The sequence below is a fragment of the Saimiri boliviensis genome, chromosome 11 (genome assembly GCF_048565385.1).
Source record: "Saimiri boliviensis isolate mSaiBol1 chromosome 11, mSaiBol1.pri, whole genome shotgun sequence".
Classification (NCBI taxonomy): domain Eukaryota; kingdom Metazoa; phylum Chordata; class Mammalia; order Primates; family Cebidae; genus Saimiri; species Saimiri boliviensis.
The window spans coordinates 115,763,793-115,790,523 of NC_133459.1; the positions used below are offsets into that span (position 1 = coordinate 115,763,793).

The 26,731-nt window shown below is 41.6% G+C and overlaps 1 long non-coding RNA gene across 1 annotated transcript in view; it reads right to left on the minus strand.

Moving 5' to 3' along the window:
• Nucleotides 1–26,731, minus strand: part of LOC141580344 (uncharacterized) — a 61,928-nt gene that overhangs the window by 6,528 nt on the left and 28,669 nt on the right. The window contains exon 2 of the long non-coding RNA XR_012512582.1: nucleotides 26,329–26,409. This is a non-coding gene — a long non-coding RNA (uncharacterized LOC141580344). The remainder of the gene's footprint in view (nucleotides 1–26,328; nucleotides 26,410–26,731) is intronic.

Consider the following 26,731-nt stretch of genomic DNA (forward strand, 5'->3'; position numbering starts at 1 on the left):
CCTGAGGCAATTATCTCTTGCAAAGAGGTTGCTGTTGAGTATGCACAAGTGTGCACTGTGTTGTGCTACCCAGTAATGTGGTGGAAACCATTTATCCAGAAGTCGTTTTTTGCCATATAGAAAGATGTGAGCAAAGGGAAAGGGTAACAACGGGAGTCCTGTTAGTGCTGCCAGAACACCAGGAAGCCTTGTGGGAAGCGTATTGTCCAAGGTTCCGAGAAGTCGTTTCTGAAGGATTGATCATAACTTCCCTAGCCATGTTTCACCTATGGAGAACTTAATTAGAATTTATGAGTACAATATGTTAAATTTTTAGTGTACCTTACTTAGGCAGTTTATTTGTATTGCTGCAGAGTCGAAGACTATGTGATTCCTAAAACTTGGTGCCTAGTGAACTCATAAGCAGATAGAATTGTACCTCAGTTATTTGGGTGATTTAAAGATGGTACTGTGGCTACACTATTTCCAGCTATCATGTTACTTACAGCATTTATACAACTAGAAACATCTCTTTAAATGAAAACCATTGTATATTGTTAAATAACTTATAGTCAATGGAATTCTGTGGGTTTTTCTTTCCTAGGGCCAGGAAATTATGGTGATGTGTTGATATGATTATATATGTAGACTATTCAGTTAACATCTAGGGGTTAGCAAAGTTGCTACATTCACAATCAGTACGTAAGTCAGTAGTATTCCTGGATATCAGCAACTAAGAGAAGTGAAAGTTTTTAGAAAGATCTCTTCAATATCATTTAAAAATATAAAATACTGTACTTAAGAATAAATCTAGGCTGTGCATGGTGCCTCACGCCTATAATCCCAGCACTTTGGAAGGCCGAGGCAGGTGGATCACGAGGTCAAGAGATTAAGACCATCCTGATCAACATGGTGAAACCCCGTTTCTACTAAAAATACAAAAATTAGCTGGGCATGGTGGTGCATGCCTGTAATCCCAGCTACTCGGGAGGCTGAGGTAGGAGAATTGCTTGAACCCAGGAGATGGAGGTTGTGGTGAGCCAAGATCGCACCATTGCACTCCAGCCTGGGTAACAAGAGCGAAACTCTGTCTAAATAAATAAATAAATAAATAATAATAAATCTAACAAAAGACGTACAAGATCTTAATGGAGAAAACGTTAGACCCTGTCAGGAAGCATTTAAGGAGCTCTTAAATGCTCTCTATAATGTACACGAATTAGAAGCCTCCGTCGTTCATTTACTTCACATTTATTTATAGATTCAATGTTATCCCGGCCAAAGTATTTCTTGCACCATTACCTCTATCTCTGTTAGTGTGTGTTCCCTTAAGATAACGGCATTGCTGCATAACCATTGTACAACCATCAAATTTAGGAGACTGACATTGGCATCATAATGAGATCTAATCCATAGACCACATTCAATTTGCTGATTCTGATTGCAGTAACTGATTCAGTAATGTTCCTGTGTTGTATCATCCCAATCCATGACCACATGGTGCATTTAGTTGTCCTATCTCTTGTTTCACTCAGTCCAGAACAGCTTTTCCGTCTTGTCTTTGACTTTTGAGGAGTATTAGCCAGTTTGTAAAATATTCCTCAGTTGGGGTATATCTATGTTTCCCGTAAGATTTAGGGTAGATATTTTTGTCCAATACCACAAACAATGCTGTATTCTCAATGTGTCATGCCAAAATGCACACAATGTCAATTTGTCCTATTCCTGGTGGTATTAATTTTGATCAGTTGGTTCAGATAGTATCTACTATGTTTCTCCATTGTAAAATTAAAATTAGGAAGTACTTTGTGAGGAGATTCTTAAAGATTGTAAGTGTCCTGTTTCTCATCAAATTTTCACCAGCTAGTTTGAGTCTGTTGACAATACCTGACTGAATCAATTGCTATTTTGGTTGTCAACTGGTGCATCTATGACTTCTGCTTTGATTGGCATCCTACTACTATAAGGAAGAGCTCTTCTTTCTCTATTCATTCATTTATTTAAATCAACGTAGACTCATGAATGCCCACTTTATTCAGTAGGTTACAATGTATTACTGTCATTCATTTTCATGCTGAAATTTTCCCAGATTTGGTTTTCGGGAGTCTCTCATCTCAAAGGAACACAGCTGGCTTCTGTGTTCCTTTGAGATGCCTCATTACTTTTTCGGCTCTTTTTTTTTTTTTTTTTTTTTTTTTTTTTTTTATAAGCTCATCTTAAACTTTTTCCTACTCCCTACTCCAGATCTAGAATTAGCCATTTTTCCAAGGAGCCCTGGTTTCTTTAAATGGGGAATGGTATATGGAAATGAAGACCTGAGAAAGGCTCACTGTCCTGTTGGTTAACAGCTCAAAGAAAAACGTGTGTCTACACACATGTAAGAATATTCACCTACTTCTATATGTATTTACATACAAGAACTGTGAGTTCACATTGACACCTTCCATCCTTTGGGGTTAAATTTAGTCTTCCCTTCCATCTTTGTAACTTCCTCCTTCATAGAAAACGGACTCCCATAATCCTAAATACATAATTTGTTCATTCTTCCTCCCTCCCTCAACCTATTGACAGTGCCAGCTGCTGTCTCATCACACCTAGTCCAAATATGCCAAATAAATCCCCAGTCATAGCTGCATCGGTCCTGACCACACCAGTCCCTGACATCCTCCCCAGCCTGGACCACGCAGCTGAATCCTTGACGTGTCAGTCCTGAGCATACCATTGGAATCTTAGGCTCCTGTCATCTGGCTGGCAGGGAGAGAGACAAATTCACAACCTTTTGATAATGAGCAATTATTGAATACTTACTGAATTTACCAGAGAAAGTTTAAAAATGTACAGTTATACATACCAGGAATGTTTAAACACAGACATTTATGAAATTTATAGAAAATACCGAATTATGCCGGGCGCGGTGGCTCAAGCCTGTAATCCCAGCACTTTGGGAGGCCGAGGCGGGTGGATCACAAGGTCGAGAGATCGAGACCATCCTGGTCAACATGGTGAAACCCCGTCTCTACTAAAAATACAAAAAAATTAGCTGGGCATGGTGGCACGTGCCTGTAATCCCAGCTACTCAGGAGGCTGAGGCAGGAGAATTGCCTGAGCCTAGGAGGCGGAGGTTGCGGTGAGCCGAGATCGCGCCATTGCACTCCAGCCTGGGTAACAAGAGCGAAACTCCGTCTCAAAAAAAAAAAAAAAAAAAAAAAGAAAATACCGAATTATGTTTCTCCCCTTTTTGGTCTTGGTTGTAACACATTTTTAAATATTAACACTTTTTTTTTTTGAGATGGAGTCTCGTTCTTGTTACCCAGGCTGGAGTGCAATGGCGCAATCTCGGCTCACCGCAACCTCCGCCTCCTGGGTTCAGGCAATTCTCCTGCCTCAGCCTCCTGAGTAGCTGGGATTACAGGCACACGCCACCATGCCCAGCTAATTTTTTGTATTTTTAGTAGAGACGGGGTTTCACCATGTTGACCAGGATGATCTCGATCTCTTGACCTCGTGATCCACCCGCCTCGGCCTCCCAAAGTGCTGGGATTACAGGCTTGAGCCACCGCGCCCGGCAACACTTCTTATAATAACTATATCATAGTACATTTTTTTGTGTCCTCACACTCAACCAATCTACTCTGCATACATAAAATAGCATGCGGTTTGGAAAATACATTAAATGACCAATTGGCTGTGCTTCTGGGTTATAAGTTTTATTTGAGTTCATCTTCAGCTTACAACTAACAAAAAGCTGTACATCACATGAAAACGTGTCTCAGGTGTCTGGATACAGTCCTGCCTATTCATTACAGGATATTGTAAGTCTTCCTTTTATAGTGTTGAATTGGAAACGAAATGAACAGTGACCATTATCAATGAGGCATTGCTCATTGATAATTGAATACAGCACTGAAATTTAAAAATTAGGATGACTATAACACAGCCTGACTGTAAGAATGGCAAGATCTTATTTACAATTGCAGACACAGACCTGACATAACAATCGTTGCCGTCTGCCAAATTCCCTATAGGTCATTTCATTTTATACCAGAAATTTGCTTTTTGAGATTACCTAGCAAAAGAAAAAATTTTCTGTATCCAATTATTTTCATCAAAGTTGTAAGAGTTCATCTAGAAGTTGCCAAAAAAAAATCAGAAAGTGTTGTGGTTCAACACAGGAGATTAGGATGGTGAACCAAGGTCTACGTATTCTCCATCTGCAAGTACAGATAAATAACTCGCACAATTAAGATTGAATGAGTGTTTTAAATATTTTTTTGTTTTAAAACTGGGTCATAAATGCAGAAGTATGTACATATACACATATCATTTAAAGAATGACTATAAAATGAATTCCCACTTGCCCCCAACACCCTTAACAGGACATTAAGGAACCACCAGGATGCCCCTTCCTGATCACATGCCTGACTCTTCTTGAAGCAGATGTAACTACTATCTTGATTTTTATGTTAATCATTCCTTGGCAAAATATATATATATATATATATATATATATATACAATTTTAACTATAATTTTTTCTTTTTTAAAAAAACTATAAACTATTTCACTGGGTATTTATATTGCAGTATATTATTAATCACACTGTTGATGGGCATTTAGGTTGCTTTCAGTTTTTTTACCACTATGAACAATGTTATATTGAAACATTTTTTTCTTCATTCACTTTTTTTTGTTTGTTTTTGTTTTTTGTTTTTGAGATGATGTCTCACTGTGTCATCCAGGCAGGAGTGCAGTAGCACGATCCTTGGCTCACTGCAACCTCTGCCTTCCTGATTCAAGCAATTCTCTTGCATCAGCCCCCTGAGTAGCTGGGATTACAGGTGCATGTCACCACACCCACTGATTTTTGTATTTTTAGTAGAGACAAGGTTTCACTATTTTAGCCAGGCTGGTCTTAAACTCCTCACTTCAAGTGGTCGGCCTGTCTCGGCCTCCTGAAGTTGTAGGATTACAGGTGTGAGTCACCACGCCCAGCCCCATTCACTTTTTTTTTTTTTTTTTTTTTTGGATACAGAGTTTCCCTGTCACCCAGGCTGGAGTGCAGTGGTGTGATCCCAGCTCACTGCAACCTCCTCCTCGTGGATTCAAGTGATTCTCCTGCCTCGGCCTCCCGAGTAGCTGGGATTATAGGTGCCTGCCACCACACCTAGTTAATTTTTGTATATTTAGTAGAGACAGGGTTTCACCACATTGGCCAGGCTGGTCTTAAACTCCTGACCTCAAGTGATCTGCCTGCCTCTGCCTCCCAGTGCTGGGATTACAGACGTGAGCCACTGCATCCAAGCCACTTTTTAAAAAAAACAACAACAAAATAAGCATTGTGGTGATCATCTCATTTAATCTTTACTTAGGCAGGTGTGATGGTTAATACTGTAAACTTGGTTAGATTGAAGGATATGAAAGTATTGAACCTGGTTGTGTCTGTGAGGGTGTTGCCAAAAGAGATTAACATTTGAGTCAGTGGGCTGGGAAAGGCAGATCCACCCTTAATCTGGTGGGCACCATCTAATCAGCTGCCAGTGAATATAAAGCAGACAGAAAAATGTGAAAAAGAGAGACTGGCCTCGCCTCCCAGCCTACATCTTTAGCCTGTGCTGGATGCTTCCTGCCCTCAAACATCAGACTCCAAGTTGTTCAGTTTTGGGACTTGGACTGGCTCTCCTTGCTCCTCAGCCTGCAGATGGCCTATTGTGGGTTCTTGTGCTTGCGTAAGTTAATACTTAATAAACTTTCCATATCCTAATAGTTCACATAGATAGATAGATAGATAGATAGATAGATAGATAGATAGATAGATATCCTATTAGCTGTGCCCCGCTAGAGAACCCTAATACAGATGTTGGTACTGGGAGTGGTTCTAGAGGAACAGAATATTAAGGGTGGAGTTCTTTCGTTGGTTTTGGGGTTTTTGGAATTGGCTGCTTAATATGATTAGATCCAAAAATGCTAAGGATTCTATTTTTAATAGTATGGAGAACACTGAGAGTCCTTGGTGTGAACTGTTTAGAGAGTTATGCAAAATAAATGCATTTGACACTCCTGATTCTCCATTCGTGAGAGGCAAGGAGTTTAGTGACTATACATAGTACCTTTGACCATATCCAGAGAACCAAGGAACATAATGAAGCTAAGTTCAGTGGACAAAGTGATGAAAGAAAATTATGAACTCAGGGATTCTGGCTTCTGGCTTCAGAAGCAGATACTGAGCCACAGATCTGCTAAGATTGCCCTGAATGAGTCTTATCTCCTATAGAGAAAGAGTTGACATTGTGGAAAAACTATTTTTTTGTTGTTGTGTTTTGTTTTGTTTTGTTTTGTTTTGTTTTGTTTTGAAACGGAGTTTCGCTCTTGTTACCCAGGCTGGAGTGCAATGGTGCAATCTCGGCTCACCACAACCTCCGCCTCCTGGATTCAGGCAATTCTCCTGCCTCAGCCTCCTGAGCAGCTCAGATTACAGGCACGTGCCACCATGCCCAGCTAATGTTTTGTATTTTTAGTAGAGACAGGGTTTCACCATGTTGACCAGGATGGTCTTGATCTCTTGACCTCGTGATCCACCCGCCTCAGCCTCCCAAAGTGCTGGGATTACAGGCTTGAGCCACCGCGCCCAGCAGAAAAACTATTTCAAGCTATTATTATGTGAGTGGCTGGTGAGACTGTGCAACAAACACATGCACAGTCTCACCAGGTGTCTACTGTTAAAGTGAGGGCATTGATTGGAAAAATATGGGACCCTGAAACTTTGAATGGGAATGTGTGGGAGGACCCTGATGAAACTAGGGACACTGAGTTGTGGAATAGATCTGTAAGAGCAGCACATACATCTTTGAAGAGCCCTGTAATTGCTCTTCTCTGTATGTCAGATCTAATGATGGAAACTGCAGACACTCAACTAAAAAATTTAAATACACTAGGAATAATTGAATCTTGAGGTGGCAGGGACCAAGGTGGCAGGTGCCTTTGATGGTGACACTCAACCATCAAAGGCAAGGTGAGTGTAGCTACCATAATGATAGCAGAGGCAAAGCGGCAATCAGAATAGCCTGACTCGTGTAGAGCTCTGGCATTGGCTAATTAATCATGGTGTTCCCAGAAGTGAAATGGATAGGAAGCCTACTGCATTCCTACTTAATTTATTCAAGCAGAAAATTTCTAGGTTGAAGGGACAAAAGACTAATTTGAATTATAAAAGCAAAGAATCATGGCCCCTCAATCAATTTCCAGACTTGAGCCAGTTTACAGATCCAGAACTCCATGAATGAAGGGGAGGCCAGGTCCCCTTGAGAAAGGACCCACTAATTGACCCACTGAGAATTTATGCAGTGAATCTTTTCCCCATTCTTCCCCAAAGAGATCTCCAGCCTTTTACCAGGGCAACTACACGGGGGAAAGGGAAATGATCAGACATTTTGGGGACACTGGCTCTGAGCCGAAGTTGATTCCAGGGGACCCAAAACATCACTGTGGTCCTCCGGTTAAAGTAGGGGCTTATGGAGATCAGATAATTAATGGAGTTTTAGCTCAAGTCCAACTTCCAGTGGGTCCAGTGGGTCCCCAGACTCATCCTGTGGTTAGTGCTGGAATGCATAATTGCCATAGACATACTTAGCAGCTGGCAGAACCCCCACATTGGCTCCCTGACTGGTAGGGTAAAGGCTATTACGGTGGGAAAGGCCAAATTGAAGCCATTAAAGCTGCCTCTACCTAGAAAAATCATAAATTGAAAACAATATCACATCCCTAGAGGGACTGCGAAGATTGGTGCCACCATCAAGGACTTGAAAGATGCAGGGGAGGTGATTCCCACCACATCCTGCTCAACTCTCCCATTTGGCCTGTGCAGAAGACAGATGGATCTTGGAGAATGACAGTGGATTGTCGTAAGCTTAACCAAGTGGTGACTTCAGTTGCAGGGGCTGTACAAGATGTGGTTTCAATGCTTGAGCAAATTAACACATCTCCTGGTACCTAGTATGCAGCTATGGACTTGGCAAATGCCTTTTTCTCCATTCCTGTCCATAAGACCCACCAGAAGCAATTTGCCTTTAGCTGGCAAGGCCAGCAATATACCTTTACTGCCCTACCTCAGGGGTATATTAACTCTCAAGCTTTGTGTCATAACCTTATTCAGAGAGATCTTGATCGCTTTTTGCTTCCACAAGATATCACACTGGTCCATTACATTGATGACATTATGCTGACTGGATCCAGTGAGCAAGAAGTAGCAAACACACTGGACTTATTGGTAAATTCGTGTGCAAGAGAATGGAAAATAAATCTGACTAAAATTCAGGGACCTTCTACCTCAGTTAAAATTTCTAGGGGTTCAGTGGTGTGGGGCCTGTTGAGATATTCCTTCTAGCCAGGCATGGTGGTTCACACCTGTAATCCCAGCACTTTGGGAGGCCGAGGCTGGTGGATCATGAGGTCAGGAGTTCGAGACCAGCCTGGCCAGCATGGTGAAACCCTGTCTCTACTAAAAATATAAAAAATTAGTCCCAGTTACTCAGGAGGCTGAGGCAAGAGAATCACTTGAACCCAGGAGGTGGACGTTGCAGTGAGCCAAAATCACGCTGCTGTACTCCAGACTGAGTGACAGAGCAAGACTCCATCTAAAAAAAAAGAAGAAGAAATATTTCTTCTAAGGTGAAGGTTAAGTTGTTGCATTTGGCCCCTTCTATAACCAAGAAAGAGGCACAATGCCTAGTGGGCCTGTTGGGATTTTGGAGACAACACATTCCTTATTTGGGTGTGTTACTCCAGCCCATTTATCAAGTGACCCAAAAGGCTGCCACTTTTGAGTGGGGTCCAGAGCAGAAGAAGGCTCTGCAGCAGGTCCAGGCTGCTGTGCAGGCTGCTCTTCCATTTGGGCCGTGAGACCCAGCAGATCCAGTGGTGCTTGAGGTGTCAGTGGCAGATAGGGATGCTGTCTGGAGCCTTTGGCAGGCCCCATAGGTGAATCACAGCAGAGGCCGCTAAGATTTTGGAGCAAGGTCCTGCCATCTTCTGCAGATGACTACTCTCTTTTTGAGAGACAGCTTTTGGCCTATTACTGGGCTTTGATGGAAACTGAACGTTTAAGTCACCATGTGACCTGAACTGCCTATCATGAACTGGGTGCTTTCTGACCCATCTAGCCATAAAGTGAGCTGTGCACGGCAGCACTCCATCATCAAATGGAAGTAGTATACATGTGACCAGGCCAGAGCAGGTCCTGAAGGCATAAGTAAGTTACATGAGGAAGTGGCTCAAACGCCCATAGTCTTCACTCCTGCTACCCTGCCTTGTCTCACCTAGCCTGCATCAATGACCACGTGAGGAGTTCCCTATGATCATTTGACAGAGGAAGAGCAGTGTAGGGCCTGGTTCACAGATGGTTCTGCACAATATGCAGGCACCAACCAAAAGTGGACAGCTGCAGCACTACAGCCCCTTTCTAGGACATCCTTGAAGGACAGCAGGGAAGGGAAATCTTCCCAGTGGGAAGAACTTTCAGCAGTGCACCTCTTTGTGCACTTCGTGTAGAAGGAGAAATGTCCAAATGTGCAATTATATACTGATTCACGGGCTGTAGCCAATGGTTTGGCTGGATGGTCAGGGACTTGGAAGAATCATGATTGGAATACTGGTGATAAAGAGATTTGGGGAAGAGGTATGTGAATAGACCTCTCTGAGTGGCCAAAATCTGTGAAGATATTTGTATCCCATGTGAGTGCTCACCAATGGTGACCTCAGCAGAGGAGGATTTTTTTTTTTTTTTTTTTTTTTTTCGAGACGGAGTTTCGCTCTTGTTACCCAGGCTGGAGTGCAATGGCGCGATCTCGGCTCACCGCAACCTCCGCCTCCTGGGCTCAGGCAATTCTCCTGCCTCAGCCTCCTGAGTAGCTGGGATTACAGGCACGCGCCACCACGCCCAGCTAGTTTTTTTGTATTTTTAGTAGAGACGGGGTTTCACCATGTTGGCCAGGATGGTCTCGATCTCTCGACCTCGTGATCCACCCGCCTCGGCCTCCCAAAGTGCTGGGATTACAGGCTTGAGCCACCGCGCCCGGCCTCAGAGGAGGATTTTAATAATAAAGTGGATAGGATGACCCATTCTGTGGACACCACTCAGCCTCTTTCCCTAGCCACCCCTGTCATCACCCAATGGGCCTATGAACAAAGTGGCCATGGTGGCGGGGATGGAGGATATGCATGGGCTCAGCAACATGGACTTCCACTCACCAAGGCTGACCTGTCTACAGCCACTGCTGTCTGCCCAATTTCCCAGCAGCAGAGACCAACACTGAGCCCTCAATATTGCACAATTTTTTGGGGTGATCAGCCAGCTACCTGGTGGCAGGTTGATTATACTGGACCTCTTTCATCATGGAAAAAGCAGAGGTTTGTCCTCACTGGAATAGACATTTAATTCTGGATATGGGTTTGCCTATCATGTAGGCAGTGCTTCTGCCAATACAGCTATCCATGGACTCATGGAATGCCTTATCTGCCATCATGGTATTCCACACAGCATTGCCTCTGACCAAGGCACTCACTTTACAGCTAAAGAAGAGCAGCAGTGGGCTCACGTTCATGGAATTCACTGATCCTACCATATTCTCCATTATCCTGAAGCAGATGGATTAACAGAATGGTGGAATGGCCTTTTGAAGTCACAATGACAACACCAACTAGGTGATAATACTTTACAGTTCTCCAGAAGGCCATGTATGTTCTCAATCAGCATCCAATATATGGTACTGTTTCTCCCATAGCCAAATTTCATGGGTCCAGGAATCAAGGGGTGGAAGTGGAAGTGGCACCACTCACCATCACTCCTAGCAACTCACTAGCAAAATCATTGCTTCCTGTTCCCACGACATTATGTTCTGCTGTCCTAGAGGTCTTAGTTCCAGAGGCAGAAATGCTGCCACCAGGAGACAACAACCATTCATAAACTGGAAGTTAAGATTGTCACCTGGACACTTTGGGCTCCTCCTACCTTTAAGTCAACAGGCTAAGGGAGTTACGGTATTGGCTGGAGTGCTTGACTCAGACTATCAACATGAAATCAGTCACTACTGCACAACAGAGGTAAGGAAGAGTATGCATGGAACACAAGAGATTTATTACGATGTCCCTTAGTATTACCATGCCCTGTGATTAAGGTCAATGGGAAACTACAACAGTCCAGGCAGGACTATAAATGGCCCAGACCCTTCAGGAATGAGATTTGGGTCTCTCCGGCAGGGAACAAAACCACAACCTGCTGAGGAGCTTGCTGCAGGCAAAGGGAATAGAGAATAGGTAGACAGGTCATCAATACCAGCTACGACCAGGCGGCCAGCTGCAGAACGGGGACTGTAACTGTCATGAGTATTTCCTCCTTCTTTTGCTAAAAACATGTTTGTGCTTGTATATACTTATACTAAGAAAATATATTTTATTGCCTTTTCCTTTATCATGTGGCATAAGACTTATTGACTTCATATCAGCATTTAGTAGTGCTAACTTTATGTAATAGTATTTGGGTTGGGGGTTGGTGGGTTTCTGGTTGTATGAAGGACAGTTGTATTATGTTAAGTGTAATTATGATATTTTTATTGTCTTTACTTGAAGGTTCTATATGATCTCAGGAGATGTGTATGGGTTCGAGTTGACAAGGGGTGAACTTGTGATGGTTAATACTGAGTGTCAACTTGATGGGATTGAAGGATACAAAGTACTGATACTGTGTGTGTCTGTGAGGGTGTTGCCAAAAGAGATTAACATTTGAGTCAGTGGGCTGCGAAAGGCAGATCCACCCTTAATCTGGTGGGCACCATCTAATCGGCTGCCAGCCAATATAAAGCAGGCAGAAAAATGTGAAAAAGAGAGACCGTCCTAGCCTCCCAGCCTACATCTTTCTCCTGTGCTGGATGCTTCCTGCCCTTGAACATCAGACTCCAAGTTGTTCAGTTTTGGGACTCGGATTGGCTCTCCTTGCTCCTCAGCTTGCAGATGGCCTATTGTGGGACCTTGTGATTGTGTAAGTTAATACTTAATGAACTTCCCTTTGTGTGTATATATATGTATCCTATTAGTTCTGTCCCTCTGGAAAACCCTGACTAATATAGCAGGTATTCACAACTGCTTTTTCAGACAAGGAAATGGACTTCAAAGAGGTCACATAACTTACTGTAGGTTTTATACCTAACAAGAAAGGGTAATAAGACTTCAACTCAGGTGTCTTTATTATAAATTCTGTATCATTTCGGCCGGGCGCGGTGGCTCAAGCCTGGAATCCCAGCACTTTGGGAGGCCGAGGCGGGTGGATCACAAGGTCGAGAGTTCGAGACCAACCTGGTCAACATGGTGAAACCCCGTCTCTACTAAAAATACAAAAAAAACTAGCTGGGCATGGTGGCGCGTGCCTATAATCCCAGCTACTCAGGAGGCTGAGACAGGTGAATTGCCTGAGCCCAGGAGGCAGAGATTGCGGTGAGCCGAGATCGCGCCATTGCACTCCACCCTGGGTAACAAGAGCGAAACTCCGTCTCAAAAATAAATAAAAATAAAAATAAATAAATAAATAAATAAATAAATTAATTAATTCTGTATCATTTCTAAATTCCTTCATCTTCATTTTTAGGCCAGAAGCTGCTATAAATCATATACTTTTAGACTGTATGTTTTTCATTCTAGTTGCAAGGATATTGAAGGTTAGGGTTATCACATCCCCACTTCAATGTCATTTTTAGTGTGTATATATAAAAGTTTATTCATTTAATTAAAACTTTTTTTTTTTTTTTTTTTTTTTTTTTGAGACGGAGTTTCGCTCTTGTTACCCAGGCTGGAGTGCAATGGCGCGATCTCGGCTCACCGCAACCTCCGCCTCCTGGGTTCAGGCAATTCTCCTGCCTCAGCCTCCTGAATAGCTGGGATTACAGGCACGCGCCACCATGCCCAGCTAATTTTTGGTATTTTTAGTAGAGACGGGGTTTCACCCTGTTGACCAGGTTGGTCTCGATCTCTCGACCTCGTGATCCACCCGCCTCGGCCTCCCAAAGTGCTGGGATTACAGGCTTGAGCCACCGCGCCCGGCCTAATTAAAACTTTTGTGTCTAAACTTGCTTAAGTTGTTCTGGGTTGCAGTGAGTTTTGTAGGTTAAATTTTGTTAATGACAGAACAACACAGCAGATGACAGAATTAACAAGTCCACCCCTCCACCCTCTGTCCCAGAAGAACAGTTCAGAAAACAGTGCTGTGATGGTGAGCTGTTGAAGACGTAAGCATATAGAATAGAGCTTTAAGGAGATCACTTAGCTTCTACTTACAATTATGAAAATGGTCAGCAATCCAGGTGAGAAATAGGCCCTATATTAAGCCATCCTCTGTGGGGATGATGACCTCAATTCCAGTTTATTTTTAGAAACACAATTGACAGGGACTAGTGACCCCCTGTGAATGTGGAGTTGGGAGGGGTAGAGAAACGGATGCTTCAAGTGGGAACCTGGGGTCAAACAGCCTAAGTGAAAACAAGGATTCCCAGCTTCCTTGCTCCTTTGGACAGAAGGAGGTAAAGGTTGGCAGGTTCATCTTAGTACTCTAGAAGGAAGCCATTTATGATTCGGACTGTTTTTAGATACATTATCTTGTGATTTGGTGAATTCCCTCAAAACTGGGAAGTGTTAAGTCAAAAACTAAGTACCATCTACCAGGATTATTATTAGGTAGGAAATTGGGATAGATGTACAATCATTTCAAGCTCTGAGCCTAAGTCTATGCCTTTGAATTTAAAGTGAAAGAGATGTTTCTAGGTGCCGAAAATCTAAAATCATGGAATTAAGCAATTGCAGTATTTCTGTTATGTCATTGTTATGAATGTCAGCAAGGAAGCATTTGAACCCCATTACCTAGGAGACCTCTCTAGAGTGCTGGGGGTGGGGGATGAAGTCTATCAACCCCAAATTTTATCTAGAGTAAAAATATCCTTCAGAAATTAAGGTGAAATATAGATGTTTTCAGATAAAAAGGAGAATTAATTACCAGAAGCCTTACATTAATTGAAATTCTGATGGGAGGTCATTAGATAGAAGGAAAATAATCCCAGATGGAAATAGAGAAATGAAGAAAAGGATGAAGACCCGTAGAAAAGGTCAATATAAATGAACATCAACTGTTACAAAACAATACTAATAATGAGAAGTGTAAAATTTACGCAGCAGGCCGGGCGCGGTGGCTCAAGCCTGTAATCCCAGCACTTTGGGAGGCCGAGGCGGGTGGATCACGAGGTCAAGAGATCAAGACCATCCTGGTCAACATGGTGAAACCCCGTCTCTACTAAAAATACAAAAAATTAGCTGGGCATGGTGGTGCGTGCCTGTAATCCCAGCTACTCAGGAGGCTGAGGCAGGAGAATTGCCTGAACCCAGGAGGCGGAGGTTGCGGTGGGCCGAGATCGTGCCATTGCACTCCAGCCTGCTGGGTAACAAGAGCGAAACTCCGTCTCAAAAAAAAAAAAAAAAAAAAAAAAAAATTATATAACCTATCATTTGAAAGTGATTTCATCTGTCCAGTCAGTCAGGCTTTCTTTGTCATACAAATTTGGTTTTGATACATAAACTGACAATTGTTTTCTTTCTCTCCTTTTGTCTCTCTTGCTTGCTTGCTTGCTCACTTTCGCATTATGCTTATTCGAAGATCAAGAGCTCAAAACATTATTCCTCCCTGAAATGTCAAATGTCTGGGAAAAATTCCTAATCTGCTTCCTCTGAAACCCAACTGTGAAGCTAGCCACCTTGAGTTCTATACTCAAAAGTCAAAGGTAAAGACTAGACCTGTAAGTTTGTCTGTATGTAAACGACTTCTTACAAGACCTCCTAATGAAAGTAATGGCAGAAATAGGGACAATGAAAATTAAGAGAAGTTTGCAAGTGTTATTCCAAAGAATCCAGAATATTTCCATTTTGCCCATGGTGAAACCAGCCAGGGAAGGTTAAGTCATTTGGATTGGTCAGGATGTCAACCTAGGCCAGTCCGGCTTCTCAGCCTGTGATTTTTCTGTTATCCTATGACATAATGTACACTGCAAGAAATGCTGATTTTAATAACATAGCTGCCTGTATTGAGCATTCATTAAGTCAGATACTGTTCTAAGCACTTTGCTTCCATCTCTCACTCAGCAAATTTTAGTGAGCTGTTTATTGATTTACAAGATTGTGCACCTATGAACTCAGTCACACTGGTTATTAATTAAATATCCTTCAAGTTTGGTTTGTAAAAAATTAATTGACATTCATTCTTTTTCCAGAAGACACAAGGTTTTTAGCCTTGGATCAAGGTGTCTTGAAAAAAAATTCAGGCAGGGCACAGTGGCTCATGCCTGTAATCCCAACAATTTGGGAGGCTGATGTGGGCAAATCACCTGAGGTCGGGAGTTCGAGACCAGCCTGACCAACATGGAGAAACCTCATCTCTACTAAAAACACAAAATTAGCCAGGTGTGGTGGCACATGCCTGTAATCCCAGCTATTCGGGAGGCTGAGGCAGGAGAATTGTTTGAACTTGGGAGGCAGAGGTTGCAGTGAGCCAAGATTGCACCATTGCACTTCAGCCTGGGCAACAAGAGTGAAACTCCACCACAAAAAAAAAAAAAAAAAAAAAAATCAGTAAAAATTTAGACCTTGCTCAGCTCCAAATTCTTGAACTGTTTTCAGAGTACTGAGAACATTACAGCCCAAACATGTATGGCATTTTATAAGCCTCTTGAGCTGTGAGGACTAAGCTCTGATTTTTTTATCTTGCCCAAATTCCTATCTAAGGGGTCTGGGGAGTCATACCCTACAAAGCATAAATTCTCATCAGATGGGTTTTATTTAACCCTATATATCATGATATATATTACTTTCCATTCTGACTCTGGCATAACATTAAGAGACAAGGTAGAAAATAAAAATATTTTTACCCCTAAACATGTTTATTTGCCATATCTTGAAATGGTCCTGCAAAGCTGTCTTTTGTGGGGGGAAAATTTGCATCTGTAAAGAATCTCTATTAACATAGCTAGATCTTTTTCTTCCAGGCCCTTCCAGTCCTAAAAAGATTAACTGAAAGTCTAGCACCTCCTAAAGATCTAAATAGGAAACGTTTGTCATCTATTGTCTCTAAGGGCAGCCACTATGAGACTTCAAAAGAACCTTGGTCTCCACAATCTTTTATCTTAACCTGAACATTTCCCTTCTATGATCCCAGGTCTTTAGATAAACTCAACAAATTGTCAATCAGAAATGTTTAAAGTCACCTGCAGCCTGGAAGCCCCCTGCTTTAAGTCATCCCGCCTTTCTAGACCAAACCAATGTATTTCTTAAATGTATTTGATTGATGCCTTATGTGTCCCTAAAATGTATAAAACCAAGCTGCGCCCCAACTACCTTAAGCACATGTTCCAAGGACCTCTGGAGGGCTGTGTCAGCCACCATGGTCACTCATATTTAGCTCAGAATAAATCTCTTCAAATATTTTGCAGAGTTTGACTCTTCATTGACAGCTCCTCCTGAGTCATATGCACATCATTAATTTTGTGTTTTGGAATTTATAAATAATAAATACTAATTTAAAAATTTTAAAGTTCTATTGATTTTCTGCTCCCATAAACTGGTCTATTTGAATCTATCTTAAGTAAAATACAGTTGTCAAGCTGCTTGACGGAATCAGCAAGAAACAACTTCACTTCCTAGCGTGGAACCAAGTACTTAAGCAGAGAAACAGTGTTTCTGACTACCGTAGTTAAAAACAAATATCTCCAATATAAATTTTAGGGTGGTAAAAAGAGTTGACAGTTGTTTTTTTTGTTTTGTTTTGTTTTGTTTTTAACATTTGTCATCCTCTGTTAAATATAAGCTTTTATTTTCCAAATGACAATTAGCAGGTTCATTTTTACTATTTTCTATAGTAGCCGAAGGCTAACATCTATATTTATTTATTTTTATACCAGAATTTTCATTTTTACCAGTTTTTACTAGTGATCATCAACTGGATTGCACAAAGAATATTTACTGAAGGCACTTTCTGAATCGTGTGGTTTAGTTAAAATCTCAGAATATGTTGGTAGTTTGTGTTTCAGGACTTGGGCTTTGACATAAGTAAATTATAAATTTCCAGTCAAATTCCGTGCTGACAACTTGAGTATTTTATGTAATGGTGAAAGAAATTCAGAACTGAATTGAAGATTCAAAAATCAAAGTGTACATACAACAAAACAGAAACATCAGAAGAAAGATGAACTATTGTTGTTTTAAAACTACTAAACCATATTCCAAATAATAGGACTTCTTAGGACCTCACAATTTAAAGACCAGCTTAACTGTATTTTTTTTTTTTTTTTTTTTTTTGCGATGGAGTCTCGCTCTTGTTACCCAGGCTGGAGTGCAATGGCGCGATCTCAGCTCACTGCAACCTCTGCCTCCTGGGTTCAGGCAATTCTCCTGCCTCAGCCTCCTAACTGTATTTTTTTAATATAAAAAGGACACCATATAAAACTGTCGACAACCAAAAATATGGACACAAAAATAAATACAATAGCTGTAAGCTTTTTCACAGTTATATAAAACATTTAAAAATTGTCCAATATTTATGACATATTAATATATACATATAACATATAACATATGTACATATATACATATAACACACATAAGATTACATATATAGCTAAGTATCTTCATTTGTGGAGAATGCAAAAATCGTTAAAACAGTACAGAGACCAGATTTACTTTAGTTTGCTTCTGAATAGTTCAGTAAGTCATGTTATTTGGAGTATGATATATGGTTTAGAGCAGGGGTCAGCCAACTATGGCCCATGGGCCAAATCAGGCCTGCCACCTGTTTTTGTAAAGTTGTAAATAAAACTAAAACTGGACAACAAGAGTGAAACTCTGTCTCAAAAAAAAGTAAAGAAAAAAGTTTGCTGATCCTTGGATTTGATGAATGAGTCATACTGTGAGATAAATATTCCACTTACTATTTCAGTAAGTGTCTATTTTACGTACAGGAATTCCCACAGCTGGGTTTTCACTAACGTGTCTAAAATAGAATATAAGATGGGCCAAAATAGCCTAACTATCCACATTAGTATATGCTTATGCATATTATAGTCACTGGTTACTAAATGTTGCTTTGTATGACCATGTCATAGCTATCGTTCTGTACATATATATAATGTTTGCAGCCTATTTCAGGGACTCATGGCTCCTCTGAAATCATAGCCTCTTAGACTTTATTTGAGTCTGTGAGCCATATGCTTGGTTCTCAACACTCTGAGCCATACTTCCCTTGGCTGTGAGATGAAATACATGTTATGGGATGTTGTATCAGAGTTATAAATGGCATTAAGAACTAGAGGGATGACTGGGTGTGTGGCTCATGCCTGTAATCCCAGCACTTTGGGAGGCCAAGGCTGGTGGATCACAAGGTGAGAAGTTCAAGACCAGCCTGGCCAAGATGGTGAAACGCCATCTCTACTAAAAAGACAAACATTAGCTGCGTGCCATGGTGGGTGCCTATAATCCCAGCTACTCGCGCAACTGAGGAAGGAGAATCGCTTGAACCTAGGAGGCGGAGGTTGCAGTGAGCTGAGATCATGCCACTGCACTCCAGCCTGGGTGACAGAGCAAGACTCTGTCTTCAAAAAAAAACAAGATGAACCAGAGGGATATGAATAGCTGCCCTCTTTGCCCTTAGGTCTTGTTTTCAGTCCTCACAATATGAAATATAAAAAAAATCCTATTAGCTGTAGAACCCTAAAGAGAAAATCATGGTGGCTAGCATTTACTGAGCTTCTGTGGTGCTGTGTACTCTACCTGCATTCTCTCGTTTCATCTGTGCAAGCTTAAGAAACAGGTTGGAGCATTATCCCTGCTTTACAAAAGAGAAAACTAAGGCTTCATTAAGACCGTTAGCCAAGATCACACAACCAGTAATTGACAGAGCCAGGACTCACACATAAAGTTGTCCAATTACAAAGTCAAGGCTCTTCACTATCTTACTATTAAATAATCGGTGCTAGTATTTATGTACTTTAAAATACCTTCACATGAGGTAATGGATATGTTAATTAGCTTTCTTTATTCCACATTGTATTCATAAATTACAGCATCACTTTGCACTCATAAACATATACAATTAGACATTATAATTATATATGCTGTTGATTTACAATTTTAAAAAAACCCCTTCACATGTCTTTTAACATAAGTCCATCGAGCCAGAGAATATTATGGAATTACCCGGTAAACTGTCCCCTTACTGGCAGAGCTCAGTGGGAGCCTCACTCCTTGCTGCCATTCCTTCCTTCCTGCTGAGTTGCCCTTTTCTACTCCCCAACACTCCCAACCTGCATACTCAGGTGAGTCACCAATTCTGCCTTTGAGTTTCTCTGGCTTTTCCTCCTCTGTATGATCCTCAGCCTGTAGACATTTCCCAGATTCTGAAGCCCAATAAACAAGAAAAGATGCTGATGTCCTACTGTGGCAATCACTAATTGGGAAGGTGATTTACTGCAAATGGGCAGAGAGAGAGCAGACTGATGGAAATGGGCAATGGCATGAAGCTCTAGGGGTCTGCCGACGGCCAGAAGTCTTCCTACTTGGGGTGCTAGGGACGTCTGTGAAAGACAGTGTCTGAGGGCTTGCAGATCTCTTCCAGGTAATCTGGCTTTATGACTTGAAGACCCATTTAAAAAGACCTAAGGCATTGGAAAATGTTTTATACGGGGCACAATTGGGCAATGAATATTTATAGATACAGGGATGCATACGGCATGTTTCCTGTGGTAAATTTTCAGTCTAGAAATCTCAAAAGCAAATGAAATAAGATCTGCCCTTTTTTAGGTTATTTACTTGAGAAATTGGTATTTTCGCTTCCTTAGGCCTAGCTGGTCTCATACCACTTACATTTGTAAACTCTGCAGTTTATTTCAGAAATGCATGGATGGTCCCGTAATATAAAATCTATAAATGTAATTTTATCTGAGCATGGAATGCGTCGCAGCCTAAAAAGTCTGCAGCATCCTTAATGGGCAAACAACACTGGCAGCCTCCTGATAGAGAGAAATGTGACAAGAATGACCACTGCTCCTGCAATTCACTATTTAACATGGTATTTGAAATGTCAGCCAATACAATTAAACAAGAGAAAGAATGTAGAGGCAAAAAACTTGGAAAGGAGTAAACATAAAAACCCAAAGAGAATCACTGGCCAACTACAAACAATTAGAGAACTTAGGAAAATGCTGGTGTACACATAGGGTCACAATTTGACGAGTAGCACCCAGCAGCCATCTTGAAACAGTCTACCTGGCCCTCCTCTTGATAATGGTCTCTGATGAGGCGTAACCACACAATTAACTGCTTTTGACTTTCTGATTTTCAAACAGTATGTTTATCCTCCCAACTCTGAACATTCTCGAGACCATGTCCTCAGATTACCCAAAAGAATCTTCCTGAACCAATATACAGAATGTAGTAAGCTAGTTAAGCATTTTTCCTAAGCAGCCTGTTAAAAAAAAAACTCAATGGAATTTTTGGCACGTTTGTCATCTGAAAGCCACCAGCTGTACTCGGTTTGTTCCCTCTCTTGCGACAGTGCTGGTCCTACCTGAGACTTTTCTACTTGTGTGAATTGGGTCTTCCAAGCATTATCAAAGGAAAAGCAACTTTCCAGGGAAGGGTGGTTGCAATAATCATTGTGCATATGTCTCTTGCAATAATACTTAAAATCAGATGGTGGTGACCCACTTAGAAGTAAGGATTAAAGAAATCTGCTTAGAATTGAATTGAGTCCACCACAGCAACTTGCCAAGAGAAATGCATTCCACAGAATGCCCTTCAGAGAACCTCTCATTAGCCAGACTGCAAACCTTTGATTTCTTTTCATTTGATATATGACTGTCTGGAATTCATTTAAACATGGATGTGATGCATGTTCATATGTATGTTCACAGCATATTAGTTTAGTCTTTTATTTTTCCTGGACAACATATGCAGTCTTATGTAGGACTTAGTCATTTGTAGCTCTAACCTAAATTTTAAAAGTTGTATATTTTTAATAGAAAGTATATATATTCTACACAGTTGCTTTGCAAATTTGTATAGAGTTCCAACTACTTCAGAATTTTGAAAAAGTAAAGCATGGCCTTTTAAACTGGAACCTTTTGCTGAGCCTTTAATTTCGTATTACAAAAAAATGAATAGCAGAATCTGTTATTTCTCCTACCAACCAGCTACCATAGAATCTGCCCAGAAATGTCTCCTTGCTTTCCCTAACTTCTGTGAAGTTTGTATTTATTATTTTGTCTATACATTTGTTTCTATCTCATATTTGATGTTATCTATCACTAATGTGTTTTCTTTTAAATGTGTTCTGATTACATGTCTTATTGCAAATGGATTTACAACAGTATATCTCCCGGCTGGGCACAGTGGTTCACGCCTGTAATCCAAGCACTTTGGAGGCCAAGGCAGGCGGATCACCTGAGGTCGGAAGTTCAAGACCAGCCTGACCAATGTGGTGAAACCCCATCTTAAAAAAAAAAAAAAAGGAAAACAACAGTATATCTCCTACAGACTGAAAATTCTCAGAAGGGAAGGCTCTTTGTAGGATTTAACAAAGTGGTTTCTCATCTTGGTTCTGCATTAAGATCACCTGGAAAGATTTTATAAATTGAGTTGCCTGGATGCTTCTCCTGAAGGTTCCAATTCAGTGGGTGTATGCTAAGGACAGCTCTTCAGTATTCTCAAAAAGCTTCACAGGTAGTTTTGACACACAGATACAAGTTGAGAGGCACTCTTTTTTGTTTCTAAGATGGGGTTTCATCCTGTCGCCCAGGCTGGAGTGCAATGGTGCAATCTCGGCTCACTGCAACCTCCGCCGCCTGGGTTCAAACGATTCTCCTGCCTCAGCCTCCCGAGTACCTGGGATTACAGGTGTCGGCAACCACACCCAGCTAATTTTTGTATTTTTAGTAGGGATGAGGTTTTACCATGTTGGCCAGTCTTGAACTCCTGATCTGCCTGCTTCGGCCTCCCAAAGTGCTGGGATTACAGGTGTGGACCACCGAGCCTGGCCAAGAGGCACTCTTTTAATATCATGTGTAATTCTTCTCAATAAGTACCCAGCATAATTGCCTGGCACATAGACAACCCTCAAAAACTGTTTACATAATTGGTAAACTGGTTTGTGATGAAGTTTTATGAGATGTCTTCCTTCACTGGAGCAGCCTTGGCAGTCACTGCATCAGGTAAGTCCAAAGATACTGTGTAAATAACATGCTGGCAAAGCCACAGCTGCACTTGCTTGAGTTGTGTCATTTGAGCCCACCACATTATTGACTTAACCCGGACAGGTCCAACCTATATTGTAATTAAAAAAAAAAATTATATATATATATATATATATATATATATATAAAGATTCTGTTACTAACAACCTAAGATTGCAGAAAGAATATGTCTTTGTTGTTATAAAACATTCTTTGTATTTATGAAGTCTTTTTCCTTGAGTTAAAAATGGATAAATAGGCCGGGCATGGTGGCTCATGCCTGTAATCCCAGCACTTTGGGAGGCTGAGGTGGGTGGATCACCTGAGGTCGGGAGTTCAAGACCAGCCTGACCAACATGGAGAAACCCCATCTCCACTAAAAATAAAAAAATAAAAATTAGCCGGATGTGGTGATGCATGCCTGTAGTCAGCTATTCAGGAGGCCGAAGCAGGAGAATCGCTTGAACCCGGGAGGCAGAGGTTACAGTGAGCCAAGATTGCGCCATTGCACTCCAGCATGGGCAGCAAGAGTAAAACCCAATTTCAAAAAACTCCCCTCACCCTAAAAAAGAAGAATAACTGTGCAGTCAAAAGAGAGCATCACATAAAATATTTCAGAGCTGTTATATGATTCAACAAGTGAAAATTCCCCCAGATTTGCATGTTTGGTTTTGGTGTGTTATGTTTGTTGATGAATTGGAAGTCAGTGTTATATTTTCTTAGTGTAAACCAATTCCAATTTTCCTCCAGCAGTGACTAGTTTGTAGTGATCCTAAAGCTGTGAGAATTAACTGGACTTTGACAGGAGAGCCTGAAGGCAAACCCCAGCACTTACTGGTCTTTCTGATCTCCTATGGAGTGCTTCTCAAATGAGAGATGCACCAGAGCCACCTGGAAACCTTGTTAAACATTCAGATTCCTGGGCCTCACTCCCAGAGGTTCCCCTTGAGTAACTTAGCCATAGAGCCTGGGAATCTGTATGTTTAGTGGCCATTCCAGGTTGACGTGGAAGGTGTGACACCTGCAGAAAGATTGCTGTGGGTGCACTTTGTTTTTTCTTATTCAGTAGCTGAAGGAAACTGATGCAAGGGCTTAACAACCTATGCCATCATGGGAGTTAGCTTGCACTAGGCATGTCTTTTTTTTTTTTTTTTTTTTTTTTGAGACGGAGTTTCGCTCTTGTTACCCAGGCTGGAGTGCAATGGCACGATCTCGGCTCACTGCAACCTCTGCCTCCTGGATTCAGACAATCCTCCTGCCTCAGCCTCCTGAGTAGCTGGGATTACAGGCACGTGCCACCATGCCCAGCTAATTTTTTGTATTTTTTTAGTAGAGACGGGGTTTCACCATGTTGACCAGGATGGTCTCGATCTCTTGACCTCGTGATCCACCCGCCTCGGCCTCCCAAAGTGCTGGGATTACAGACTTGAGCCACCGCGCCTGGCGGCATGTCTTAGACTATTTTATTTAAAGGAGTTTTTCTTTAACAAATGTGCTCGTACACCAAAGAACCTTATATGCCTCTTGGAGACATTTATTGCTGGCTGAAATTCAGTCTTGCAGCCAATGTTTTCAAATCCAATTAATTAAACTGTTTTACCAAAGCTGTTGGGAATGTTTTCACAAATCTTGCCCTTTAATCTGAATGAAAATAGGATACAGACTTCACTAAAACAACTTCAAATGTAATTTGCAATCTAATCAAGAGAGATTAATATTAAATAATCTGACAACGTTCTCTACAGTGGGGGGCAGCTGGCAAACAATGCTGTGAAAGTGCTCAACTAAAATGACAATCCAGGCCAAGAGCCTCTGCGGGGCAAGAGGAAGGAGGCAGAAGGCAGACCACTGCTTCTAGCACCTCTGCACCTGTGAGCTTCCCTGCTCCAAGGTAAGGAGCCAGTGAAGAGGACCCAAGGCTAGTGGCTTGCCCTTCTGTCTGCCTATAAGTTTTCTAGTGTTTCCCCTCTTCACTCCTTCCTCTCCATTTTTTCTTTTTCTTACTTTTTCTCGGAAGTGTGAGTGAAATCTGTGCTCCAGATCCCTGTGAAGGTGGTTATTTCACCTTTTATAAAGATGGCTGGGTGATGCATTTAACCTCCAGGCTCCAGTCCAAAAGGCCCATCTTCAGGGTTGAAAGAGCCTAGCAGTTTGCAAAACCAACCCGATCTTATCCTTTCTTTGGATGCTCACAGTGGTAATTAAAATCTATTGTGATGATTTCTGAGACAAGGAGGAAATAGGAAATTAGTGCTCCTGGAACTGAAATGGAACCCCAGACTAGCTGCCAATATGTGGATGAATCACCAAAAGGTCTGGGAGCTATTTGCCATCTATCAGCACAGAGGGAGGTTAGAATGGAAATTGTCAAAAAACAAATGACTCAGTTTTCCTTTTTTGCGAATGCTAAATTACAGTTGTCTGTTTTCCCTGTTTTAAATAAAAGGGATGAAACCACAACTGCCCATTGGTAGTCTAGGATGAAGAGCTAACAACTGCTTCCTGCACTGATGTCCATGGAAAATGGGATGCTTCCCTACTCATACGTGCACTGGGCAACCTTTTGTAGAAGCTGATGTACCAGGAAGAGGAGATGTAAGTCAAAGAAAGATTCAACCATGTATTTCCTGCTTTGTCAAAGACTCATGTAGTGGGAAAGAATGAATAAAGCCTGTGTTTCCACCCCAACTTTTCTATTTGCGTGCTATTTGACCTTGGCAGGTCATCCAACTTTTTGAGGGTTTTTCCTAATCTGTGAAATGAGAATAATAACTGCATCACAGGGCATTTGTGAAGGACAAGTGAGCTAGTGTACTTTAGTTAATGCCTTCGCATTTTAAGCCTATGAAAATGTAAAATTATCTTTGCTGCTGTGAAGGTATTTGGAGGGTGGCAACAGTTAATCACAGAAATGAGGCAGGAGAGAGGAGCAGAAACTTTTCTTGCATTTAGAGAGGAAAGAGTCAGTGTTTGAGTGAAACATACCTGTTATCACAGATATATTTTTATATCTAAGAAGATGGACCTCCATTTTAAAAATTCAATCATGTCCTCAATGATTTCAAGGCATTAAGTAGTAAATGATCAACAGTCGACATTTCTTATCAAAGTAATAATACCACCTTTAACACTTCCTTTAGACTGAGCACTGTGATAAGTGCTTCCTTTCATATAATCTCACAGCCCTCTGATGTAGGAGTTTTCAACAACCACTATTAACAACTCTATGCAACAGATATTATTATTCTCACTTTACATATAATGAAACTGATAACAATTGAATTTTTAAAAGCTTTCCCCATTTTATACACCTCATGAGCAGTAGAATACGGTTGAAAACCTAGTCATAGCGCTCAGTGCGGTGGTTCACATCTGTAATCCAAGCACTTTGGGAGGCCAAGGCAGGAGGATCTCTTAAGTTCAGGAGTTAAAGACCAGCCTGGGCAACATAATGAGACTTAGGCACAGTGGCATGTGCCTGTAGTCTTGGCTGAGGTCGAGGATTGCATGAGCCCAGGAGGTCAAGGGTACAGTGAGCCATGATCGTGTCACTGCACTCCAGCTTGGCTGACAGAGCAAGATCTTGTCTCCAAAATAAATAAATAAATACCAGTTGCGTCTGACTCTAAAGCCTGTGTTCTTAACCACTGTATTAGTCTGTTATCATGCTGCTAATAAAGACCTACCAGAAGCCGGGCGCGGTGGCTCAAGCCTGTAATCCCAGCACTTTGGGAGGCCGAGGCGGGTGGATCACGAGGTCGAGAGATCGAGACCATCCTGGTCAACATGGTGAAACCCCGTCTCTACTAAAAATACAAAAAATTAGCTGGGCATGGTGGCGCGTGCCTGTCATCCCAGCTACTCAGGAGGCTGAGGCAGGAGAATTGCCTGAACCCAGGAGGCGGAGGTTGCGGTGAGCCGAGATCGCGCCATTGCACTCCAGCCTGGGCAACAAGAGCGAAACTCCGTCTCAAAAAAAAAAAAAAAAAAAAAAAAAAAAGACCTACCAGAGACTGGGTAACTTATAAAGGAAAGAGGTTTACTGGACTCACGGTTCCACATGGCTGGGGAGGCCTCACAGTCATGGCAAAGGAGAAGCAAAGGCACATCTTACATGGTGGCAGGCAAGAGAACTACCAAGCAAAAGGAGAAAAAAAAAATTATAAAACCATCAGATCTCATGAGAATTCACTCACTATCATGAGAACAGCATGAGGGTACCTCCCACTGGGTCCCTCCCACAGCACATGGGGATTATGGGAACTACAGTTCAAGATGAGATTTGAGTGGAGACACAGCCAAACCATATCAACCATCACAATCTTAAAGAGAATGGAAGCCATACTATCTCTAGTTGGAAAAGAAGCCCAGTCTCTGTGACAAGTTGACCTAACCTATCACTGACTAGCTACATGTCTTTGGGTAAGTAAATTCTGAGCCTTAATCTCTCCTGAG